Genomic DNA, 18,772 nt, shown 5'->3' on the forward strand with positions numbered 1-18,772 from the left:
CTTTGAGCAGGGGGTTGGACTAGATGACCACCTGAGGTCCCTTCCAACCCTGATATTCTATGATTTGTATCTTTTTGGTTTCTGGAATTCATTCCAGACACCCCAAGCTTTTGTAAGGGATTAACAGGCCAGATCCTTAGCTGGACGATGGCAACATTAGGGGCAGCTGAGGAAGGAGAGTGAGTGTGTATGTCTTCAAAAGTAAATCAGGACCATCTTTACATCCCCCTGATCCTGGAACTGGATAAGGGCAATTTTGAACAGCCAGGGATCCCCTCTACATAGCAGGTATCCACTCTATATGCAATCTGACTTTATTTCACAGGTTTTAAGCATCACCACTGTGGTAAATGTCATTATGTAACATTCATTATTATTATGATGACTGTTCTTATGTAACATGACCCTAATGCGATCAAAAACATAAAAACATAAGAAAGGCCATACTGAATCAGACCAACAATCATTCTAGCTAGTATCTTGTCTTCTGACAGTAGCCAGTGCCAGGGGCTTCAGAGGGAATGAACAAAACAGGGCAATTATCAAATGATCCATCTCCTGTGGTCTAGGTCCAGCTCTGGCAGTCAGAAGCTTAGATACACCCAGAGCATGGGGTTGTTTCCCTGACCATCTTGACTAATAGCCATTGATGAATCTATCCTCCATGACCATATCTAATATTTTTTATAACCCAGTTATATTTTGGCCTTCACAACAACCCCTGGAAGTAAGTTCCAAAGGTTGACTGTGCGTTAGATGAAGAAGTACTTCCTTTTGTTTGTTTTAAACCTGCTGCTTATTAATTTAATTTGGTGACACCCCCCACCCCCCGGCCTCCGGTTCTTGTGTTATGTGAACGGGTAAATAACACTTCCTTTTTACTTTTTCCACACCATTCATAACTATATAGACCTCTAGCATATTCCCCCTCCTCCTCCCCCCCCCACCCCCGTGGTCACTTTTCTAAGATGAATAGTCCCAGTCTATTTAATCTCTCTCCTCACATAGAAACAGTTCCATACCCTTAATCATTTTTCTTGACCTTCTCTGTACGTTTTCCAATTCTAATGTATGATTCTGAGATGGGGGTGACCAGAACTGCAGCCAGTATTCAAGGTGTGAGCTTACTATGGATTTCTATATTGGCATATTAGAATCATAGAATTGTAGGATTGGAAGGGACATTCAGAGGTCATCTAATCCAGTCTCCTGCACTCAAGGCAGGACTAAGTATCTTATAGAATCTAGACCATTCCTGACAGGTGTTTGTCTAACCCTCTCTTAAAAATCTCCAATGACAGAGATTCCACCACCTCTCTAGGCAATTTATTCCAGTGCTTAACCACTCAGACAGCTAAGAACTTTTTCCTAATGTCCAACTTAAATCTCCCTTGCTGCAATTTAAACCAATTGCTTCTTGTCCTATCCATAGAGGTTAAGGGGAACAATTTTTCTCCATCCTCCATCTAACAACCTTTTATGTACGTGAACATTGTTATCATGTCCCCTCTCAGGCTTCTCTTCCCCAGACAAAACAAACCCATTTTTTTCAATCTTTCCTCATAGGTCATGCTTTCTAGACCCCTTAATCATTTTTCTTGTGCTTCTCTGGACTTTCTCCAATTTGTCCACATCTTTCCTGAAATGTTGCTCCCAGAACTGGACACAATACTTCAGTTGAGGCCTAATCATCACAGAGTAGAGTGGAAGAATTACTTCTTGTGTCTTGCTTACAACACTCCTGCTAATACATTCCAGAATGATATTTGCTTTTTTTGCAACAATGTTACACTCTTGAATCATATTTAACTTATGATCCAGTATGAAACCCAGATCCCTTTCTGCAGGACTCCTTCTAGGTCGTCATTTCCCATTTTGTATGTGTGCAACTGATTGTTCCTTCTTAAGTGGAGTACTTTGAATTTATTCTTATTGAATTTTATCTTATTTTCTTCAGACCATTTCTCCAGTTTTTCCAGAGCATTTTGAATTTTAATCCTATCCTCCAAAGCTCTTATGACCCCTCCCAGCTTGGGATCATTCGCAAACTTTATAAGTGTACTCTCTATGCCATTATATAAATCATTGATGAAGACATTGAACAGAACTAGACCCAAAACTGATCCCTGCAGGACTCCACTTGATATGCCCTTTCAGCTTGACTGTGAACCACTGATAACTACTCTCTGGGAACAGTTTTCCAACAAGTTATGCACCCAGCTTATAGTAGCTCCATCTCAGTTGTATTTCCCAAGTTTGTTTATGAGAAGGTCGTGCAAGGCAGTATCAAAAGCCTTACTAAAGTCAATATATACCACATCTACTACCTCCTCCCCATCCATAAGGCTTGTTACCCTGTCCAAGAAAGCTATCAGTTTGGTTTGACATGATTTGTTCTTGAAAAATCCATGCTGAAGGTTACTTATCACCTTATTATCTTCTAGATGTTTTGCAAATTGATTGCTTAATTATTTGCTCCATTAGCTTTCCAAAAGTTAAGCCGACTGGTCTGAAATTCTCTGGGCTGTCCTTATTCCCCTTTTTATAGATTTTGCACTTGTGACAGGCTCCCCAGGGTACAACCTGGACTGTGATACTGCTGACCCCTCTGTCCCACCAACCTGGGTTGCCTCTCACACTATGATGTTGATGTCAAGCTCAAGGTCCTCTGCCAGGAACTGCACTTACACAGACATTCATGGGCAGGAACATGCCCAACTAAGGTACATGAATGCTATTCCGGCCACTCATGAACCAACAGTAGAGAGGTTTCAGAGTAACAGCCGTGTTAGTCTGTATTCGCAAAAAGAAAAGGAGTACTTGTGGCACCTTAGAGACTAACCAATTTATTTGAGCATAAGCTTTCGTGAGCTACAGCTCACTTCATCGGATGCATTCCACAGTATGCATCCGATGAAGTGAGCTGTAGCTCACGAAAGCTTATGCTCAGATAAATTGGTTAGTCTCTAAGGTGCCACAAGTACTCCTTTTCTTTCAACAGTAGAGAGGCTCCAACCAATTCTCCCCAGCTCCCCAGTCTTGCACCCAGGACTCTATCGTCATACACTCCTACAGGCTCCCTTGGACAGTGCAAGTTCATTAAATGTGGAGTGGACACACACTAGCCTTTGTAAACTGAGCTGAGATTTCCCAAACATTTCAACCAAAAAACACTGTTTTAGTAAAATATTAAACAGATTTATTAACTACAGAAAGGTAAATTTTAAGTGATCATAAATGCTAAACATAAAGATCAGAGATGGTTACCATAAGAAAATAAAAGTAACCACACATTCTAAATCCTAAACTTTAGTTTAAGCAAAAGTTGAATCAAACAGCTTTTCTCACCCTGACAGATGGTACAAACAGGTTACAGCTCCTCAATACACAGTCTGGGACTACCTTCCAGCTGCAACCACCATTCCCCAGTTCAAAGTCTTTATTCTCCAGATGTTTTCCAGGTGTTGAGTTTGAGGGGGAGAGAGGCCAAATGATGATGTCACTGTCTCTTTTTTATAGTTTCTTCCATCTTGCCAGAAAGATCCTTGCCATGATGTGGGGGTTAGGCAGTCCCCATGACATATGTGCCTCCTCGGAGAAGTCTCTAGGATAGTGGATTGTGTGTTGATGAGCCATTAATGTCGTCCGGCTATTGATGGCTACTCCTTTGTTGTAACTGAAAGGTTCATTGTGGGTGTTCCCAAACTCACAACATATTTTATTTACATATATAGTAATAGTTCATAATGTCACATACAATGATAGCACTTACAACCCAACAGGTTATTGTTGCTCCATAGATCAAGACTTACAAATGATACCTCACAAGGCACACTTTGTACAAACCATATCATAATATCACAGTGGTGAATATGGGGGTTCCAGGGTGCTATTTTGAGGTATCGAGTGTAACAGCACTATATTTGCCCTTTTTCAGTCCTCTGCAATCTCTCCCATCTTCCATGACTTTTCAAAGATAATCACTAATGGCTCAGTTATCTCCTCAGTCTGCTCCTTGAGTATTCCAGGATGTATTTCATCAGGCCCTGTTATGATATTTTCTGTCTTAGCATCTATCCCTTTTCTAATGGTTCCAAACATTCTATTTGCTCTTTTGACTGCTGCTGCACATTGAGCAGATGTTTTCAGAGAACTGTGCATGATGATTCTGAGTTCTCTGTGGTGAATGGTAAAAGTTCATTTAGATCCTCTGTATAGTTGGGATTATGTTTTCCAGTGTGCAATATTTTGCATTTATCAACTTTGAATTTCATCTGCCATTTTGTTGCCCAGTCACTCAGTTTTGTGAGACCCCTTTGTAACTCTTCACAGTCAGCTTTGAATTTAACTATCTCGAGTAATTAAATATTGTCAGCAAACTTTACAACCTCTCTGTAACACTTTTCCAGATTATTTATGAATATGTTGAACGGCACTAGTCTCAGTGCAGATCTTTGAGAGAACCCCATTATTTACCTCTCTCTATTTTGAAAACTGACCATTTTATTTCTACTCTTTTTTCCTATATTTTAATCTGTTTCTGATCCATGAGAGGTTAATTCTGCTTAAGAGCCTTGCCACGGCTTTCTGTAAGTCCAAGCACACTATATCTACTGGATCATCCTTTGTATAATGCTTGTTGTCACCCTCAGAGAATTCTAATAATTTGGTGAGGCATGATTTCCCGTTACAAAAACCATGTTGACTCTTCCCCCACACATCATGTTCATCTATGTGTCTAATAATTTTGTTCTTCATTTTAGTTTCAACCAATTTGCCGGGTACTGAAGTTGGACTTAGTGGCTTGTAATTGCCAGGATCTGTTTTGGAACTTTTTTTAAAAATCTGTGTTACATTAACTATACTCCAGTCATCAGGTACAGAGGCTGATTTAAGCAATATTTGCCTTTGTACTCTTTGTTAATTAAACTTTTGCTTGTTTTCACTATAAACGTATCTAAGTGCTATTTGTTAAGCACAGCTGGGATGTAAGGTGTAACTTGTAAGATGTGGGGACGGGACACTGTTCCTTTGGAAGCAGTGAATCTGAGAATTCTAAGTGTCCAGTGGACCTGGGCTGGACACTCCAGGGGGATGCTCAGAGCACTCAGGGGCTAGAGCATGCCAATTGCTAACCTGCAGAGATCCTCTTTAGGCTAAGAGGGGAGTGCATGTGTTGCCTGTGGCTGGTGGAGTCAGACACATGGTAGGCATAGACAAGGCTTCCTCATACTAAGGGCAGTGTAGCAAGGCAGTTGCCCCGCTCCTGAGAAAAGGTAGGCTGATTGGGTGTGGCTGCAGCTGTGGCCGCTTCGCCAACCAGGCCATAGCTGGCCCTGATAAATGGGCTGAGGGTGGAGCTGGGTCAGAGTCTCTCTCTCTCTCTCTCTGGAGAGAGAGAAGGACCTAGCTGCCTGAAGGAGCAAGGGTACCTGAGGCTGAGCAGTGCTGGGGAAGGGCAAAGGAGCTGGGCAGCTCCAGCCTGGCAACTCCCCAGGCTAAGGCCTAAGAAGGTACTGGGGCTGCAGAGGGGCAGCCGGGGGTTAGGCAGAGGCCACTGGTCTGACCCCCTTGCCAATGATGAGTGGCCACGACAGATTGCAGTTTGCCCCAATGAGCGGGGGCTAGATGATGACTGGCAGTAGCCACTGAGGCAAGGTGGGGATAGAGAGTTGGGGGTTCCAGTGGGAGGGGAGACCCAGAGTGTGGGGTACTGTGGTGGGCAGAACCCTAGGGTATGGGGCACCGGGGTCCAGGAGGGGTCATAGCGCCTGAGGGAGGTGAGATACAGGCCACCAGGAGGTGCTCTGAGTGCTAGATGAGCTAATTCCAGGACGACCAGCAGGAGGCGCCGTGCCAGTGAGTCTTCATTTCGCTACAGGCAGGTGGTATATAAAGAGAGAGAAACTGCCTTTCCAACATCAACTTGCGTAAAGGCTGAAGGAGGCTACAGGCAAAAGGAAAAGTGAAGAATGCATCTGTCAAGGTCCAAATATAGGATACAAACTCTAAAAGGAGAGCTACAGCAACAAAAGCAGAACAAAGGAGAAAGCTTGAAATCATATGAGGTTAATGTCTATAAAGTTTTCTATAGCCTTAAATTTATGATTCAGCATTTCTATGGAAAACTGCTATAAACATTTTCAAATGTCAGCTTTGTGGGTAGGAAGCTGATAAATAAGATATGACAGTGTGGTGTAGAGGGCATGCAAGATAAGAATTAGCCCTAATCCAGACTACAGTGTGTGATTTTAGACAAGTCACTTTATCTCCTTCTCTTGGTTTCTATATTTGTAAAACAGAGAGAATAATACATACACGTTTCCCTTACAAGGTTGATTCTGATCATTGCAGTTACTGATGTGAAGCACTTTGAATATTTGTTTTGCTATATAAATGATAAGATAAGGTAAGCAATAAACTGGATCCAGTTTTGTTTTGGGAGATTTGTATCTTCCTAGGTTATTCTGATGAAAATAGAACTGTAAAAGATGAAGTTTCCTTAGCTTTGAGAAAACACTCTGAAGTGTTTCTGTGATCTTAATTATTAAGGTCCTTGGAAGCAAACAGGCTGCTTCTGGGAGGTGCTGTCAGGGTCACTGGCACTGCAGTGCTCAGTTTCACAATAGTCTTCATAAAATAGATATGGCAAATTGAAATGATACATTTTGAGCTGATTTGCATACTTATTCACTTACATGTGGAAATAACGAGCAATTACTTTCACTTCCAGAATTCCAAGAAGTTTTTCATTAATGGATTTCATTAATGGATTCCTTCAACTACACAAGTTAATTTTCAGAAGGCCTGAGGGAAGGAGCCTGACAGAAATGGAGGATGTTTCATATCTTATTTTAATAGAATAAATGAGCTAGTGGTCTGAGAAGTGACAATCACCATGATTAACACCACTCAGAGGGTCCAGTTTGGGAATGTCAATTTTAATAACCCATTTTTCTCTAAATAGCTGGTCATAAGACCATATACTTTTGTAAATGATTTTTACCAGCTCTGCTTAACTACTGTACTTAATATGTTTTATGTTGATTTCAGTCTTTAAAACTTCAAGAAGGAAATTTCTGACATGATCCAAAACCCTTTGAAGTCAGTGGGAGTCTTTCAATTGACTTCAATGGGCTTTGGAAGCATTTCTAAATCTTTGTGTATAGCAGCCTCCCTTTGGAGGAGGGATATATTAAATTTGCATGAAAATCTAACACATAAGAGGGAGAATATAAAAGCAGGCTCATTCACTTTTGTTTTATTTTTATCTGCAAACTTGTAAGTAAGATGGATGATTTCTGGGTTGTAAGAAAGAAAGCACATATTAAACTTGTTTTACAATATTCATATATTTTGCAATTGTATGCACATTGGTCCTTTGGTGGCAGGCAATATTCACAGTATTGCAAATTAAACTGTAAATAGAAACACTCATCCCTGTGAAGCAGGTCAACTCCACTTCTTCATTTTCATTCTGTACGTGCAGAGTGAGAAAGAATCTCAGCTTATCATTTCCTGAATAAAATATTTATTCTAGTACTTTTGCAGCTAGGGAAACCAATAAAGGTTTTGTTGTGCCATTAGCTGAACTATCTCTTGTCATCATAGACTTTAACTTTGTTAACTGAAAACATTTTGTATTGATTACTATACTTTTTGACCCATATGGTTAGCTAAATTTGGTGTCCAGCAGGTTGCTTTGGTTTGGAGGAGAAATTGGTGATGGAGCCAGGTATTTTGATGCAATCCTTTTGATTTACAAAGAATGTACACAGCAGCAATCAGACAACAGGTGACAGTTTCTTTGCTCACAGTTGGAAGCCCCTTTCTGGCCAGAACTGGCTTTCTAATTTTTTTTCTCAGGCCCACACTAACAGTGCTTCTGTGTCTGTGTCTAATGCTTCCTTGCTGCTTTCTCTCTCTGGTTCTCTAGTATTTCTGCATCTCTTTCAGACACACAAAACAATAACCTGAAAAAACCCTCTCCCCACAAATGCCTTTGTTTGGGGACAGTGATATCTGCTTGTGTTTGGGATGGAGGCTGCTATTGTTTCAGCTATCTGGTTCCATAAAGGAGTTTAACTGTTTCTTACATGTATCCTGAATGAAGGGTGGCTGTTACACCCATCAGTTTCAATGAGGTTTAACTCAACCAATAAGAATGTATTTCCAAAAGCAAAAATATTTATTAATTTATAGTTAAAGTTGCTCAAAGTCAAATCCCAACAATATAATCTCTAAATCACCAGTTACATTTCTCCACCTCCTTCCACATTATCTCCTCTGTTATGTACAACACACATACCTCCTCCACCACATTTGGTATATCCCCTCTGTAGTATGATGGAATGGAGTGGAACTGAAGAAAACGGGTCAGGTTTCAGGTGGAAATGAGTTTGATGTTTCTCCAGGGGCTCAGAAATGCTAGACAAGTGCTAAGATGAAGCTGCAAGCATCTACCAGCCAAAAGACATAGTAGGGAAGGATGGGAAGACTTCCAGAATGAGTTGCCAAGTTTGGGGAAAATCATAGATACAGAATATTCCTGAGTCCAAACTTGTAGGGTTAAAAGAGACTCAAGAGGACTGGTTGCCCAGCTGCAAATGGGAGGCAGAGTGATAGAAGTGGGGAAGTTCTCTGATCACCTGTGGAGGAAACCATATTATCTCAGGGACTATGGCCCAGGTCCTCAAAGGTATTTAGCAAACTAATTCCCTGTTCTCTGATCTTGGTCTCCAGATTTTGCTGTGAATTGCCCTCATGCCCTACACAGTTATGATCCCATCACCTGGCCCCCCAGCCCTACTCTTCAACCACCTTTCTACTCACTTCCCTGTTCCCCACTCCCTATTAGTCCCTCATCACCTATACCTTTTAAATACTGTGATGTAGGGCCATGGGAAAGTGAGGAGGGAAAAGATGGTGTGAGGTTAGGAGCAAAGAGCCAATATGTGGGGGGAAGCTGTGGTTAGCTCTGGGGCAGCAGGACTGTGTGGAGGGCATGAGAATTTGTGGTGAGCAGTATTGTAGTGGGATATGTGAAGGGACTTTGGGGTATAGTGGGGTTGTGTGGGTGAGAAATGGGGCTTTCTCTAAGGGCACCAGGATAAGGAAATGCAGAGTAGAGGAGAGCTGCATTCTGACAATTTGCCCATGGTTTGTCAGAGTGGTGCTCCTCTCTGCTCCACTTCTCTCATTTCTAATCTGTCCAGCTCAAGCCCATGGTTGCACTCCTACCCCCACCCCTAGTCCCCAGTGGGTCTGCCACTTGTTGTCTGCAGGAGTGAGTTGGAGGCTGGGAGTGAGTAACAATGTGGAAGTGTTGTTGGGGAGGGTAGGAATACATGTAGGGCTGTGACTTGTGGTGGGGGATTGGATGTGGGCAGAGGCCAACCAATTGTCTTTCCTGAGGCATTGGCACTTGAAGGGATCCTCTGTTTCTTCTACCTCAGCTCCTTGACACACTAGGCAACAGCAATATGGGAAGCCCTCGATGTGCCAATAACTCTCTCAGGTCTCCATGAAACTGCTGCCTGCTGTGCCCAGGAGCTGAGGTGGCAACACTGGGGTGGCTCTGTGCCAAGGCCTTGATCACTGAAGGGCTCCCCATGGCCCTGCTGACTTGGTGTGTCAGGCAATTGAAGGAGCAGTGTGGAGGAAGAGTCCTTCAAGCACTCATGGGCAGATTTGCAAAGGTATTTACATGCCTAATTCCAATTAACTTGCAATGGAGTTAGGTGCTTAACCTGCTTAGACACTTCTGTAAATCCCACTAGCCACCTATTTGCATCTTTAGCTGCTTCAAAACCTTTTAAAATCTGGCCCTGATACCTCAGCACAGAAACACAGGGCTCCCCCTAGGCCATCTGCAGAGACATGGTCACCCACAAAAACCATCACCACACAGTAGTCTCGTTTTCCCAAGCTGCCTGCTCAAACCCCATTGTTCCTAACATCCCAGCTGGCTCCATATTGGTCTCCAGGGGGAGTGGGACTGATGATTCAGGGAGTCAGCACTAGGAAATAAACCAAAATACCTGAAAGAAGTTAATGGTTCCATTGGCTACTCTTGACATAGTCGGATCAGATCAGTTATGCCAAATAAGGGAAGTGTTTAATCTTATCATTTCAAAAGTGGCCTGTGCTCAAAATGTTTTAAGAATGGGAGTATCTCTGTGTTAATCTTGGAGTTTGTGAAACCTGTGATTATTTAGGTATGGGTACCCCAAAAAAGGGCAAGAGGGCAAAATTTCAAAAGGGGAGACATATTAAATGTTTCTTTTGCAAATGTTAGAAAATATTTTAATTAAAAAATGCAAAATTCAGTTTTAAACTGAAGAATTATTGTGCCAAATTTGGAGCTTAAATTCAGTCAATAAAATATGAAACAGAGGGATTTTAATCCTGTTTAAATGGAAATCTCAACACAGCCTTAAATATGGTGTCACTGCTGACCACCTTAATAGATAGATGGATAGGTAGATAGTGGCATATAGCATAACTATTGAAGCAAAGAACTTTTTTTTATTTTTGGACAGTTGTCAATATCCATTTTAAAGCTTTCAATTAAATCACACAATCACTTACTTGGCACAAGAATGAACACTAATAAAAGCACAAAGCAGAAGATTCTCATCTACTGTGTAATGTTTCAAGTGCATATCAATGGAAACCGGGTACATCATAGAGTGAGGGGAAAAGCAATTATTTATGCAATTAATCTACTTTATCGATGGATTGAAAATTAAAACTACTTCAGGCAGTGTCAGCAAGGGAGGTGCTCCCCACTTCAAACATTTATGTAAAAAGTTACAGAGATAATTTAAGTAGAGTAAGGTTTATGATTAATTTTAAGTGATGTCTATATGTAATCTGGATGGGTATACAGTATTAGTTTGAGCATCCTGTATCTTGCGGGCAGATAATGTGATTGCTGGATTTTAGTGGAAGAGGAAGGGACAGAGAAAGAAATAAGATTGAAAAGAAAGAATTATATTAGGTTTTAAAAGTCTCTAAAATTTAAGGAAGAGAAAGTTTCTGGGTGAAATGTTGTGTCAACCCCCTCCCGCTCCCCTCTCTCTGTCTCTCTCTCGCTCTCTTGCTCTCATTTCTATAGAACTTTTCTGGTGCTCAGAAGAGCCCCATTAGCTAAAAACAGTATTGCACAGCGATGGGGAAACTCTAAAGGTTCAAAAGTTTCTAATGAATAAGCACCCAAAGATCTGGTTTCTTATCTGATGCCTAATCCAAAGCCTACTTAAGTCAATGGAAGGCCTTCTGTTGACATCAGTGGGATTTGGATCAAGCGCTTAAAAGCTCATTGGAATTATTCATATCTCTGTGGTCTGCAAAACTGAGTTCAGCTGGGCCTGAATTACAGCAAGAAGAGTTTTAGATTTTGATACTTCAGTGCTTCTCCTTAAAGTCCCATATACAACACAGAAATGCACAAAAATGAAAAAGAAAACTTATATATTTTGAATCATAACAAAGATTTTCCTGTATTCAGTCTGAATTCTGGGTAAAAGTTTTTGGGGTTTTTTTGTTTGATTGCTCTTTGCGGTGGGTGGAGATCTTAGTCCATTTCAAACCATTTATTAATTCCTCACTTTATTCACAACTAGATGAAATGTCTCAGCAAGCCTAAACATAAAAGAATGGGCCAGATGAATTTGATGCATGTGTGTGAACTTAATCAGAAAATTTTATCAGCTTCACCCATTAATCCACTGGTTCTCACAGAAACTCTTAGTTTCAATCAAATCATGATGAAAAAACCAAAGCTTGCATCACTCAGAATAGACCCAATTGCTCATGTTTTATCTGTTCTTCCACCGTGCATGTCATCAGCTGTTCCTGGTGAATTAAGAAAACAAGGGACTGTTGCCGCTGCAGGTATTTCTGTGTGTTCCAGAGTGCTAGACAAGCATCATGAACAACAGGAATATACTGCATGGTGCTGGTTACCAGTGCTAGGACTTCAGTTGCTAAAACAAACAGCTCTGTCTCCCTTCCACATCTGAAATGACGAGAAACCAGCGGTGAAGGATGGAGAAAAAAACCCAAATACATTTCTGATAAATTTCAATTTTATGTCCAATTTAGTTTGTGGAGAAAGAAACATAAAAATGTGTGTACATTCTCAGCATCAGAGTGAAAAAAGATAGGAATGATAGGAAATGAACATAAAAGGTAGTTTCAGACCCTGTGCACACTGTGATGAAAAATAAAATAGAACAACCATGTGAAAAAGAATATATTTAAACATGTTGTTGCAAACCATTTTCCTCGTAGCGTAGACTGGTTGTGTCCACACTAGACCTTTTTCCTTACGCTCTTCTGTCTTTGCACTACAGACTAGTCAATAGCACTTTAAATACTTGGAGCTCTTATCTGCAAATGGACCATCAAGGGTGGGAATGAGAGCTTTATATCACCAGAATGTTTGGAGTCCAACATTTTGATGGGAGACAGGGCTTGTTTCTGTACCTGATGACAAGATATCAGAACATAAAATCATGAAAATATGATGCACAGAAATTGTAGACAATTTTTAAAGATTTCTAAATTTTAGAAGTTCTCGTTTTCTGTCCTTCCAAAGCCTTTATGCTGAGACTAGTACTAAGGCAGACAGCCTACACAGACAGAAGGTTGGTCATAATTCCTTCCTGGTGCAGCACAACTTTCTGCAGCTCTTTATGCAGTGCTATACCTCAAGCCATGATCTTGCCCTTCTGAAATAATCTCCCAAGGAAGTGATTGAATTCTGTTCACCAGATACATTTAAATCCAACCCCCACGGCACCCATAAGCGTACAGTGGAGAACAGCTCTGCACTGTCAGGAAGATGGCCTAAATAACCTAGTATGATTTTTCCACCTCTGTATGCTGTGGGCCAGATTTTGAACCAGTTACTCATGCCAAAGAGTTAGTAGGACTATAAATCAATGAGACCTCTCAAGTGAGTAACTCCTCTCCATTGCAAGTAAGGTTTTTACAATCTGTCCTTTATTGTTTATATAATTTTGTTTTTTATGTGGCTAAGCAGTTTTTTTCTAGTATGGTCTTTTCCTCTCAAGCAGAATGTTTTGGAACAAACTTTACTACACTGTACCATGCTATTTTTGATTTTATTACTACCTGCTAGTCAGAGCTCCTAAGATATTTGAAAAATATAATTGTTCTTCCTAGTGTGCATTATTTTTGCCTGTAATTAGTGCAGTTCATAGCCAAAGAACTTATGGATTTTCTAATGGCCTTTGTTACAGCTGTAGATGTAACACAAATAGCATAAGATTGTCTCTCCAGTAGTAATATAGTGTCTGGCTTCATTGTGTACAATTTAGCTCTAGCAAGCTGCTTGCCTGCTGTTGCTTTACAGCGTTCAGATCTGACATGAAATTTTTTGTTGTATTTACCAAACTGATTTTCTTAAGGTATATTTTACAAAACTACTCTTACAAAATCTTGTAAACAAACTGAACTTAGTAATATTTCAGTCATTAGTATCACAAACCTTTTAAAAGGAAAAACACAGAGTTCTGGCCTGAATGTCTGTAAGAAAAAATCTGATGCAGAATAATGCTACCATTGAGATCAATGGAGTTTTAAAAACCCTGAAGTCAATAAAAATATTATGAAAATAGAGTCCCTGCATGCACAGTGTGTTCACATTTCTAATGCTGTATAAAACCAATAATGTCCACCCCTGCTGCATATATGAAACATGTAGCTCCCTACTTTGTAAATTCAGGCAGAGTATTCAAAGCCTGGGCAGACTTTCTGGGTCATAAGCCAGGACACTAGACGAACAGAACTCCCCATTGTAGGAAACGCTGTTTTTTTGTACTATTGGGTAGCCTCGTTAGTTGGTGCTGGGAATTGTGCTTGCTGGATGCAGGTGTGTGGTGGTGGTGGTGGTGTGTGACTCACAGACTGAATTTCTTTCTGATGTGTTATCCAAGACCAGTGCTTAGAAAAGTTTACTGATCCTGAAAACATTTTACTTGTTCTGTCAAAGTATTTCTCTATCATTGGAAGCCACAAAATATTGGACCTTAAAGCCTGGTTGTTACCTAATTTACAGACATACACACAAACACCCAAAGAAGACAACCCCTACATTATAAGAACATGATTAGGGTTTCAAAGTTAAGCACTCAAAAGTTAAGACAGGTTTCAGAGTAACAGCCGTGTTAGTCTGTATTCGCAAAAAGAAAAGGAGTACTTGTGGCACCTCAGAGACTAACCAATTTATTTGAGCATAAGCTTTCGTGAGCTACTGTGGAAAGACCAGTATGCATCCGATGAAGTGAGCTGTAGCTCACGAAAGCTTATGCTCAAATAAATTGGTTAGTCTCTAAGGTACCACAAGTACTCCTTTCCTTTTTGCAAAAGTTAAGAAATACTAGAATTAAAGTAGTCTGTGCAACCTTAACTCCGTTCCCATTCATGTACATATTATGAAACAGTCTTTAATTACATGATTACATACATTTTTTCAATAATAACCCTGCTTCATTCAGTACACAGGATCGTGGTCACTCCACGAGATCACATGACAGTTTCATCAAAAACAAAATGTTTCACAGAAATGTCATCCAGAGGTTTTCTCAGGTCTAGGGTGGAATTTCTGGTCAAAATGAGCGTGCGAGAGAGACCAAGACCCACCACAGAATATCCAATAGCCTCATGGTTAGGGCACTCACATGGGAGACCAAGGTTCAGGTCCCTACTCTACTTAATTTAGAGCAGGAACTTGAACCTGGATCTCCCACATCCATGCCCTAGCCACTGAACTACTACCTATTCTAATGCCCATCTAAGTGCCTGTCTCTGTTGTGTTTTCTCATGAAAACGAATTGCTGTTTTCTGGCCATCCGTATCAACGAGCAGCTATTGAAATTTGTTTTATCCTCATTGTTCAATATGTGGCATCAGGCTTTATTTACTGTGCACTAATTCAAACCTTGCTCTGAAGACAGAATTATTAATATCCTTATGGACTTTTCTAGCTCACTCATCATTATTGTACTAGAGTGCTTCACACACATTAATTAATTAATCTTCACAACACCCCCGCAAGGTTCTGGTGGTGGGGTGGTGTTGTCCCCATTTAACAAATAGTGAGCTGAGGCGCAGGTAGATTGAAGTGTCCACTGATTTTTGGGTGCCAAAATGGGATGCCTAGGACCTGATTTTTCAGAGTACTTAGCATTACAGAGCACATTACACTTTCAAAGCACAGCTCCATTGACTTCAGTTGCAACTGTGAGTGCTCAGAACTTCTGCAGATTAGACCCATGGGCCTCAAGTTGTCACCCAAAAAATGAGGAACATGCAAAGTGGCCACCGGTGGAAAGTTTGATTTAAGTGACCTCTCCAGCATCACATAAGAACTGTGGTGGCAGAGGCAGAATCCATTTCTCCAGGGCAGCATTCCACTATCTTAACCAGGGAACCCTCCTTTCAGTTCCTGCAAACCTCCCCTTCATTCCAACATACTTGTGACATCCTCCAGTCATGCAGATGGATCATTGTCATTATCCACTGTCATTACCTTGACATGACCTTGTCATTATGACCCTGCCCTGCAAGTCTCCCCAGTTGCCCCTGACACACAACCTAAGTTGGTTGAATGCCATCCAGATGTTCCACCTCTGAACCGCACCCAGGAAATATCTGTACACATTCACGTTTCACACCATCCACTTCCTCACCCTCATGTCACCACATGCTGGGGCCTGTTACCACCTAAGTAGGGTGAGGAGCCCCAGTCGGCTAGTCTGTACTCCATTCTGGTTCCACAGCCCACTGGGGATATTCATTGGTGACTCCTTCATGGAGCTGTGAACATGGACGTGTATCTGGTGCAGTTCATTAACTCCTCTGACACCTGTCCTTTCTGTGACAAGAGGGAGATTCTGGTGCAGATCTAAATGGTGTTCATCAGGCTGAAGCCCCTTTTCCAGCTCCTCCAGAATCTCTTACTGAGGTTCTGACTGCATTTTTCCCCACACCTCCTGATCTTGGCACACCCCATCTGTAACCCCACAAAGTTCCAGGACCTCCTTGTCATCTTTCTCCTGGTGCTGGCCAAGAGGCCATCCATCCAGGAGGAAGCTGGATGGGAGGCAGGGGCATTGCTCTGCGACTGTGGGGCCTGTTTCTGGTCCCTCATCTGATCATGCCTCTGGGTAGAGTTCCTCTGGTCCATGTCCACTGACTCCCTGGATGCCTTTGAGGAATGCTGGGCACTCTTGGGGGTTCTCTGCTTTGTGTCCCCCATGGATCCCTGATTCTTTACCTCTGATCTCACTCCTTCTCCTGTTTTTTTTTTCATTTGATTCCCCCAGAAAACAATTGAAGCCTGGACTTAGTGACGCTTCCCTTTTAGTTGAGAGGGATGGCCTTTAGTTTTGGCTTGGCCCAGGCCTGCCCACACCAGTACTTCAAATAGTATATGCCTGTGACACTGAGGGTGGGGCTTGCCACTGCTGCTGTGGCTGCTACTGAGCATCTGCACTGTTGTTGCTAATGTTGCTATTGCTGGGGCAGGGGGAGCAGCCTGGAGCCTGCCCACATTCCATCCACTCCCTCATTGCTGCTCCTGCTGCTGAAGAACATTGGCTTGCTGGTCTGCTACCTACCTCCACCCACTCACCTTCTCTGGGACGACTGTTTCAGCAGAAACTCCATTGCAAGCACACGTGGATGCACATGTTCCCCTTGGACTTTCCCTTCTCCTTCCTTCCCTTCATTTTGCATTGGGCTGGTGGGCCTTCTTCTCCTTCCACTGTTTGCCCATGAGCCCCTCCCTCTAACAGTTTGCAACCCATCCCAGTCTCACATGGCCTTCCCTCCTTGCAGTTTGATGTTTCCTCCTCAGTTTACTACCTGACTTCCCTGCCCCCTTTTTGATGATTTTTACCTGCTTCCTCTGCCCTACCCAGGACTTTCCCAGAGAAAGTCCAGCAGTTGGACCTGACTGAGGAGGATCTGGCAGTGAAGGGGGGGTGGACGATGAGACCTCTCTCCTGGAGTCCCTTATGGAAGCAGCCTCAGAGGGAGCCCCATCACTCTGCCATCTGTCTCCCCATTAGCGCCAAGATGGAACTTGCCTCTGTCACTGATGGCAAAGATCAGGCAGGGGCCTTCAAGTGATCTTTGAGGAAATTGAGGTCTAGGGTCTGACCCCTGTAGCCCAGGGGGAGGGTGACCCTCTGCCTGGATGCTGAGTCCATCTTGGCTCCCCCTCCTTTTTCCCCCCTTTCCCATTCTACTGCTCAGGACATTGCCCCTGCTCTAGTTTGTGGGACTTTCCCTGCCCTTTCCACCTTAATGTTTTTTTAAATGTAGCCCTTTGTGTGTGACTTCCTAAAAAGGCAAGATGAAAAAACAGATACATCATGTGGCATCATATTGACACTCATATGGGTCATCAGCCCGGTTGGAACCTTTAAAACTGCTGCATAGACCTCTGCCACTTGAGCTAATGGAGTAACTAATCGCAATAGTAGGACATCATCCTCAGAGTGGGTGGTCCACTGGGTTCCCAGATATTTGCTGACTGTTTCAGAGTTACGTGGAGACTCATGTATGCCGCATTCTATGGCAGGTTCTGCAGTGGAGTGTGCCTTGTTGGTAACAGACCTTACTCCCTCTTTCCCTGACAACCTGTCCGTGCCCAAGTCCTGTCTCTTATTACCCAGCTGGCTCTTTGTTCCACTTTTTCATCATCCAACTCCCAGCACAGGAGAGACACTCTCCCTGCTCTCAGTTACTGTGCTTGGCACCACAACGTTGTATCAGGAAGTCCTGCTCAGCCCCTGCAATCCTGTGTGGGAGAATGCTTAGTGGAATCTTAGATGGAATCTTCAGAGAATTTAGCTGCCAGACTGTAACAAGTATCTACTGAGATTGTGCAAATTGAGATTTTTAAAAGATTTATAATTTGGCCACATTTCAAAGCCTGTGCTCCAAAACATGAAAGTGCTACTGCTTCTCAACAAAACTTTTGTAAGAATTTTTGAACACATGTCAAATATCTTATATTTTCCCCTAATCTCAGTCCTGGAAATGGCTGAACTCTTTAGCTGAAACTTTTCCCAAAAATTCAACCTGAGGCAGACACCCAGCATGGTAAATTTCTGCCTGAACAGTTAAAGTTTGGTAAAATTTATAAGCAACTGAAAACAGAGTCTTATAATAGGAAGTGTTAGGCAATGTTAAATTTAGGGGGCACCGCCAGTAATCTCAATAAATTTGTTGTTGCGGAATGTTAACTATGCAAAAGTTCCATTGTTTTTTTCAAAATGTAAAAGAAAGCTATGTCCTTACAGACAGCAGCAGATTCCTTAAAGTTAGCTTGAACTTCTTGTGTGACATCAGCAGAATTGCTACTGAAGTTCTAATTAGAGACATCTGTGTAAACCCATTGAAGGCAATGGGGTTGCTCTGCTAACATTTAGAGCATAGTTTTAATAAAATAGGGCTGCCTATGGGTAATGATGATCCATTTTGACCTGCAAAATCTTTATTACTAGACCTGAGGTGTGAGAACAAAAATAATCCAGGTTGACTCTGAAATCCCAAATTGAGTTTGCAGGGCTGGGAGATGGGAAATATAAACACCTGTTTTGATTATTTAAAAAAGCAAAAGCAAAACAAAACTAAAGTTTCAAAGTGCAGCACTCAGAAGTTAGGAAATGCCAAAATAAAGGTTGCCCATGCAACCATATATAATTCCTTGATCACGTAATACTTTTTT

Source organism: Natator depressus, chromosome 2 (genome assembly GCF_965152275.1).
Source record: "Natator depressus isolate rNatDep1 chromosome 2, rNatDep2.hap1, whole genome shotgun sequence".
In the NCBI taxonomy this organism is placed as follows: Eukaryota; Metazoa; Chordata; order Testudines; family Cheloniidae; genus Natator; species Natator depressus.